Genomic DNA, 8,259 nt, shown 5'->3' with positions numbered 1-8,259 from the left:
CAGATGCCAAGTAAACTGCATCATGGCGCGAAACCCCCACCCCCACCCCCACCCGGCACTGAACGGGACAGCTGAAGCAGAAGGAGGTTCTTAAAGAGACAGAGGCCAATTTCAAGGCGTTTAGAAGAGGAAGTGATGAGAAGAAAAGTTTATTTTCTATTTAAACATAAAAACAGCATTTTAATAACAGCTAAAAGTGACATAGATACTTTATTATGGTACAGTATTTAAATATATGCCTGAGAAACACATAATATTGCCCCTTTTTAAAATGTTGAGCTTTTTCCTGTTGCAAAGGTTTAGTTTCTTCCCAGCTGGGAAATCTCAATAATAAGATACAGTTTGAGGTTTCCTCTTTATAATGACGTCAAAACTTCCTCATTAAAATAACATAAAATTAGGATTCAGACCAAAATATTAATGTATCATCATAATTAACGAGACACATGAAGTCATCTCTGGATCCACTTATGCTACCAGAATGATCCAGGTATCAAAATAGCTTTTAAAGCCACAAATCTGAAAATGTGATTAGGATGTTTTGACCTAATTTGATATGATGGGTCACATTTGTTCTTAAGTTTTTATTTTGATTCCAGTTTCTTTTGATTTACGTTACTAATGAGTCCATCCACCTGTGAACCATCAGCAGAGGATCTACCCTGGTTTGATTTCCCACCTGTGTGCTCCTCAGGTGTTGTTTTGAGTATATGTCCTCCTCCTGTCTGTGTGGATTAGTTGTCATTGGTCAACTGGAGAGTCTAAATGTCCTCATGGATGTTTGTCTGTATGAGGGAGCAGTGACCTGCCCACCCAGCATACTTTAACTGTTGGAGGGAGACCCCCCTGAGCAGGACTGCAGCGGGCCCAGTTGATGGATGGAGTCCAGTCTGCTGGGAGTTATGATGCGCTGCGGCCTCCGAGCGTCCGACACGTCTCTCCAATTTGTGCAGATGTTGGCCCTTATTGTTGCTTTACTGCACTTTGATTTATGTAATTTGTTTTTTGTGTCTCTCGGAACCAAACTGAGTCTGGCTGCCGACAAGAATAAAGCCCGGCTCTGGTCTCCGTGCAGCGAATTTCCACATTAATGAGTCACAGAGAGACTCAATAAAAATGTGTCAGTGAGCTTTAAAGAAGCTTTCAGCAGCACAAAGAGACACATTTACTGTCGCTCTGCGTCTGAGCGTGAGATCTATATTTATGGAGAGGATGAATGCTGTAAATGTTAATGTGCACAAATGTTGGCGTTCATGTTTATTTCATTAAAGACACGAAGCTCCAACCGGAGAGGATGTCTGAGATGAAATAAATATGAACGCTGCCAGTTCAGTTTCCACTCTGTCGTCCATTTAAAGCGTCAGACGGGTGACGGGCCTCGCCACAACACGTGTACGCTCAGATTAACACGTGCACGCTCAGATCAACACATGCACGGTTTAACACGGATAGATGGCGACGATACGCTTGAAGCATTTTTGGTTTTCAGCTCGCGTTAAAAAGTTAAACAGCTTTCAGGGTTTTCATTTTGTCGTCTTTTAAAATTTAAAATGAGCATCGGTGTGTGTGCGTGTGCGTGTGTGTGTGTGTGTGTGTGTGTGTGCGTGCACACATGTGTTGTAGCTGGGTGGGCTGAGTTGAAGTCTCTTAAAAGCTAAACTAAATATTAAAGCAAATCAATATTTTATTCAGGATAAATTATTATGGAGTGTTTTTGAAAGCCTGTAGTGTGTGTGTGTGTGTGTGTGTGTGTGTGTGTGTGTGTGTGTGTGTGTGTGTGTGTGTGTGTGTGTGCATGTCAGTATCAGTATATTGTGATGGTAAAGTGGCGGCAGCGTGATCCGAGCTGTTTTCTGAACAAATGTCACTTCATTTGTCTTCAAGATGTTTTCATTTTAGCGTGAAGAAACCGTCGCCCAATCAGAGCTGAGCAAAGAAAAAGGGGGCGTGGTCTGAAAGCCATCACAACTGGACGGTCAGGTATGTTTATTGCCTGGGGAGGACACAGCACCAGGTGCATCATTGTTGTGTGACGTTTTCGTGGGACACCTGCAGAGTGTTCAGCCTGTGAGTTTCTCCAGACCTGCACAGGTAGACCAGTCCAGGTACACCTGGACAGTGAAAATCATTGCCTGGTCAGATTAATGAAGATGAGACATCAGAACAAAGTTCTAATCCAAATTCTACCTGTCCTCATCCTAAAGTCAAAACTGTTTGTTGGAAGGTCAGGACCAGAGCCTTTGGACCAGCAGACCCTGGTGCTCCCTTCATTTAAAAAGGTCCAGAAGATCAGTTCTAATTAAAACCATACAACTCTCCTCTGACTGACTCCAAGTCCTGGACTGAGTATAACATTTAGATTCAGAGATATTTTGGCATTTCATGTGGCCCACAAGACTTTCAAAGATGTATTAATGTCTTAAAACAACCTGCTTTAAAGCCAGCATCGATCATAAACTACATCTCCCATAATGCATGTTGAATATTTTACTCATGAAATGATGGCCTCCCACCACCAGGTGGAGCTGCACAGGTTTCAAAAGTAGCAATTCACAGTGTAAAATCTCCATTTCACTGCATTTTTGCCAGCTATTTTGAGTAAGGGGTCTCCGCAGTAGGTTTTGTCCTGTGGGCGGAGACGGCCCTACTCATGATTAGCGGAGGTTTCGATGTGGGCAGAGATGGCCCAAGAGACGTGATTGTTCGGATTGACGGTGGGATTTGAGGAAGCTGGGGGCAGCGGGGAGTAGTTTGATCGAGTCAGGCAGGAAGCATCATGTTTTTAAAGATTAATTTTAGTCATAACTTGAGAAAGGAAAGTGCTAGCTGCACGAAATTTGAACGTCGCACATGTGAAAGGATGTGTAGCAATATGGCTTGGTTGAAACATCCCTAACCATCCTCTAAAAAGATAGCTAAAAATCATTATTTTTTTACAGGCTGGTTAGGGATGTTTTAACCAAGCCATATTGTTACACATCCTTTCACATGTACGACGTTCAAATTTTGTGCAGCTAGCACTTTCCTTTCTCAAGTTATGACTAAAATTAATCTAAAAAAAAGTTACTTCCTGCCTGACTCAACCAAGCTACTCCCCGCTGCCTCCAGCCCCCTCATACCTCACCGTCAATCCGACCAATCACATGTCTTGGGCCGTCTCCGCCCACATCAAGACCTCCGCCAATCACAAGCAGGGACATCTCCGCCCACATTAAGACCTTGGCCATTGACGATTTGGGCCGTCTCCGCCCACAGGACAACACGTTCTGCAGAGACCCCTACTTGGCTATTTTTGCAATTGTCCCATTGTATTGGGAAGTGGGAATTTCCTACTTGCAAGTTGTAAATTCCCACTGGAACGATCCTCCAGTGGGAAATCTCTGTTGTGAAGTGGGAAAGTTCAGAATTCAAGGCGGCAGCTGCTCACCACAACTCAACAGTAAGTAAAACTCATTTATTTTACTTTTAGTAGTATTTCTGTAGTATTTATTTCATGTTTAGTCAGCCGTACTCGTAGTACTTTTCAGTGTTTATAAGATGTTACAACACTGTTTATATGCAGGAAATACCAGGCAGAGCTCAGTTATTGTTTTTTGTAGCATCGAAACGAAATGAAGAGACGAGGAACTTTTCTGTGTTCAGTTAAAGTTAAACAAAATGTGGACGTTAAATACAGTTGTCATGCTCATGCGGCCCTCCATGAAAATGAGTTTGACAGCCCTTCTATACGGGTACTTAAGGGTTTTTAGTCCCTGTAGAGTGAGAGATTGGTTCACAGTGCTGGTAATAAGTCAGGCTTGTTTCCAATAAATTTTGAAGATTTTGTGACAAAGTCTGTTGTAACTTTCATGAACAGGAAGTCAAGAAGCAGACACAGATGAAAAGGTCTATAGTTTGGATAACTTTATGCTTCATTGTTGATTTCTAGCTGTTGAAGGACCAAAACAAGCTGCTGAAGTAACTAAACAGGAGTCTGCTGGATGGATTGTTTGTGATGGTTCTGTGTTAGGCACACTGAAGCTGTCGTGATGGAGAAAGCTGAACTAAAAGGTAAATTTGTCCATTTATCAATCGATATCCGTCCCGTAGACCCTCATCTGCTGGACTGAACGTCCTCCACAGGGGGACTGGACTCCTCTGGAACCTGTCCCTGAGGAGGAGCAGGAACTCAGAGTCTCTCCTCCTCTCAGCTGATGTTGAACCTGTCTGCACTTCTTTCACCTCCTTCTGTTTGAACTTTTTATTAAATGAAGACCAAAAAAAGACAGAATATTTACAGACTTTATTTTAGAACAGAGACTCCGTCTCTCTGTCTGGGATTAAAGATTATTTATTGATTGTCCAGAAACTTAATTGTTTCACAGAGTTCAGTTGACCAACAAAACGTGCATGAGCACGTGCACATCACACAGATAAAACTGGAAGTGGCTGCAGGTGTTCCAGCTGATCCACATTCAGTGGTTACAGCGTGATGTCATCACAACCACATAACTGTGTGTGTGTCTGTGTGTGTGTGTGTGTGTGTGTGTGGGGGGGGGGGGTCAAACACCTCCAGCAGGTAAATTAGTGTGACTTCGCCCTATCCCCCCCTGCTGCACTCTGATTGGCTGAGCTCTGTTTGAACTGACACATCTCTGAGTGACAGATTGATGTGACGTTCAGCTGCTAACACCTGTATTAAACACCTGACACACACACACACACACACACACACACACACACACACACTGACTGTTCACCTCATTTCAATGTTCAGTTTCAGTTGCTTTAAACTCGCAGTGATTCTGTCTCTGCAGAAAACAAGTTTTACTGTGAAGTTTAATGATCCTCATGATTTCATCTTCATGATTTCATCTTCATGATTTCATCCTCATGATTTCATCTTCATGATTTCTTCTTCATGATTTCTTCTTCATGATTTCTTCTTCATGATTTCATCCTCATGATTTCATCTTCATGATTTCATAAAGAAAATTTAATATTTATACCGTACTTTTGGGATTTTTCCATTGCAAAAGTGATTTATTTTAGGTAATTTTGAGCATTTTGTTACACAAATAAAAAATGTTTTAAATCGTTATTTAGCAAACTAGATTCTTTTCATTTTCTAATTTTAATCTAACATGACACAAATAACTAATTATAATTTTGATCATAAATTTTCAATTTACAGCTGTTTCAGTTTAATTATATCAAACATAAAATGTGACAAATTTATCTGAACAATCTCGCTTTTAAAACTTATTTAATTCATTTAGTTTATTTATTTGATATTGAAATGATTTTATAATTTAGTTGAATTAAAGTTTTTATTACATTTAAATATGTTATTGTTATCAAGTTTGAAATCAGACTCACTGAATATTATTAAACATATTAAAAATAACATCAGAACATTTTCTGTTCACCAACAAAAACAGCAAAAAAGAAAACACAACAAAAATACAAAATCAACCTACAATGTCCTGAAACCACATAATAAAAGCAAATTTATAATTTATCTTTTTAAAACAAAGTTTTATAACTATGTCAGCTTTTAGAGAAAAAAAAGTTTCTTACAGCATGAATATTTTTGATTATTTGTCTCAGGGTCTGAAACAGAAAACTTCAGCAGGTTTATTTAAAAATTCCATCAGTTTTTTTTCAGTATCTTATAATAAATATTTAAAGAACCTTTATGAACAGAAAAAAACGCTTCTGTGATTTTAATTTTCTTAGAATAAAATATGATAAATATCTAAACATGTTCTCAATTAGAACCAAATTCAGTCAACATCTGTTGTTTTCTGTAAATGTGACCTGATAATAGTAATAATAATAATAATAGTAATAATAATAAAAAAATAATAATAATAATAAACGGAGTGCTCTGCAGAGTGAAGGAATGTTCTTTGAGAAAATCCTGCAAACAAAGAAACTGCTGCCGCCTGAACGTACGACTCTCTGGGGGAAGAGGAGGAAGAGGAGGTGATGGTAACAAAGAGGAGATGTGAAAGAAAAAGAAATGAATGAAAGAAAAAAAGAGTTTTTTTTTCTCTAAAGTGTGACAGAGCAGGACCACATCTCCCCCTGCTGGAGGAAACAAATATTTTTATTCAGCGCTTATTTCAACTTGTTCAGTTTTATACATAAATAAGTAAAAAGTTTTTATTTTGCACTTTTCATGATAAAAACAAAATGCTTTAATTTAATTCAGGACAAAAAACTGAAAATAAAGCAAACTAAAAAAAAGCCAAAATAAAAGCTGAAATAAAATCAAATCTGTGTTAAATCCCAGTTTGAACAGATTAATCTCAAAGAGATTAGAGAGTCTGGCTCTGTTTCCTTTTGTTCTTAGTCTTGATTTAGGGACCATGACAGTCCCTGGTTAGTGGGCCTCAGGGTCCTGCTGGTGAAAAACCATTCTTCAAATTATAAAATGTATAAATGCATCATTATGCAGAGCCTGGCACTGTTTTTCTTTCTACACTATAAATTAAAACCTGTGTTTACTGAAACCAAACTAATGACTGATCAGCAGCTTTTAGTTTGACTTCATTAGAATATGAAACTGTAAATCTTTACACCTGGGCCCATCAGCTGCCAGGAACAACATCAAGGGTCGGAGCTGGAGCTGGAGGGTCCCTGGGCACGTCAGCTTCTGGTGGGATAGAAATGAAGGGTCTTCTCTCTGCAGGTGAAAGGATGAAGTTTGTATCATCCAGTCATCAGAGGTCCTGTTGGTGGACGCCATGATGGAAGTGAAGGAAGAGGCCTTCAGGCCCCGGCTGAAGCAGCTGACAGGTGCAAAAACCCAGGAAGGAAGAGTACGGACCAGAACCCACAAGACCAGAACCCACAAGACCAGAACCCACAAGACCAGAACCCACAAGACCAGAACCCACAAGACCAGAACTCACAGGACCAGAACTCACCAGCTTGTTTAAAGACAAAGTAGGATTTTTGAGACGCCTCATCCACCCATCATCCATTCATTCATCCATCCATCCATACATCCATCCATCCATCCAACATTTCTTCCACACATCCATCCAACATTTCTTCCATCCATCCATCCATCCATACATCCATCCATCCATCCATCCAACATTTCTTCCATCCATCCATCCATCCATACATCCATCCATCCATCCATCCAACATTTCTTCCATCCATCCATCCATCCATACATCCATCCATCCATCCATCCAACATTTCTTCCACACATCCATCCAACATTTCTTCCATCCATCCATCCATCCATACATCCATCCATCCATCCATCCAACATTTCTTCCATCCATCCATCCATCCATACATCCATCCATCCATCCATCCAACATTTCTTCCACACATCCATCCAACATTTCTTCCATCCATCATCCATCCAACATTTCTTCCATCCATCCATCCATCCATCCATCCAACATTTCTTCCATCCATCATCCATCCAACATTTCTCCCATCCATCCATCCATCCATCCATCCATCCATCCATCCATCCATCCATCCATCCTTTCCTTCTTATCCACAGTTGGGTCATGGAGACCACAGGTCCAGGAGAGAAATCCAGACCTCCCTCTCCCCAACAACACTTTTCATATTGTCCTGGAGGACCCAGTCATTCCCAGAGTGGACACATAATCCTCAGGTGCCTGGAGCACCTTTGAAAGGAGTTGAACCACCTCAGCTGACTCCTTTCTATGGAGAGGAGCAGTAGCTCTACTCTGAGCTCCTCGTCCTCTCAGACTGGGCTCAGCCTAATGGAAGGAAGCCCACCACTCTGCAGAATTGCCACCTTGGAGGGGGTTGAGTACCACCATGATCCTGGGGGTCTATGTTGTTTGAGGCGTCAGCCCCTGGTAGGGTCTCCCAGAAAGCGGTCAGACTAAGGGTGGAAGGGAGACTCAGCTGAGTGGTGTGACTTTTGTCTTTTGATACATTATTTTTTACTCTTTTTTACACTTTCTCTTACAGGTCTCGCAACTTTAAAAAACTAAAACAAACATTAATGTGGTGAGTTACAACCTGACACAATAAAAATGTGTAAAAATGATAAAACTTGCCCTTTTAAAGAATGACCTCACATTTAGTCTCTCCTCTTCTACACTTTTCTCATCCTCCTCTTCCTCCATCCCCTCCTCCTCCAACTCCTCCGACTCTTTTCAGTACAATGACATTTCAAGCAGCACGGTGAGAAAAGCAATCTGCCATCCCTCCCTGGAGAGGAAGAGGGAGGAGGATGAAGAGGGAGGAGGAGGAGGAGGAGGAGGAGGAGGA

General features: G+C 40.8%; 1 long non-coding RNA gene across 2 annotated transcripts; it reads left to right on the top strand.

Moving 5' to 3' along the window:
* Positions 1 to 3,224: 3,224 nt before the first annotated feature.
* On the top strand, positions 3,225 to 8,236 carry LOC106531152 (uncharacterized). 2 transcript variants are annotated; one of them, XR_001311877.1, is made up of 4 exons: positions 3,225 to 3,439; positions 3,929 to 4,050; positions 7,957 to 7,995; positions 8,149 to 8,236. It is a non-coding gene; the product is annotated as an uncharacterized LOC106531152 (long non-coding RNA). The 2 variants fall into 2 exon arrangements; XR_001311876.1 differs by lacking the exon at positions 8,149 to 8,236 and having other exon boundaries at positions 7,957 to 8,131.
* The last annotated feature ends 23 nt before the right edge of the window (positions 8,237 to 8,259 follow it).

The sequence above is a fragment of the Austrofundulus limnaeus genome, unplaced genomic scaffold, assembly GCF_001266775.1.
Source record: "Austrofundulus limnaeus strain Quisiro unplaced genomic scaffold, Austrofundulus_limnaeus-1.0 Scaffold602, whole genome shotgun sequence".
Taxonomy (NCBI): Eukaryota; Metazoa; Chordata; class Actinopteri; order Cyprinodontiformes; family Rivulidae; genus Austrofundulus; species Austrofundulus limnaeus.
Note: the sequence above shows the minus strand (reverse complement) of the source record. Positions and strands in the feature narration are given on the sequence as shown.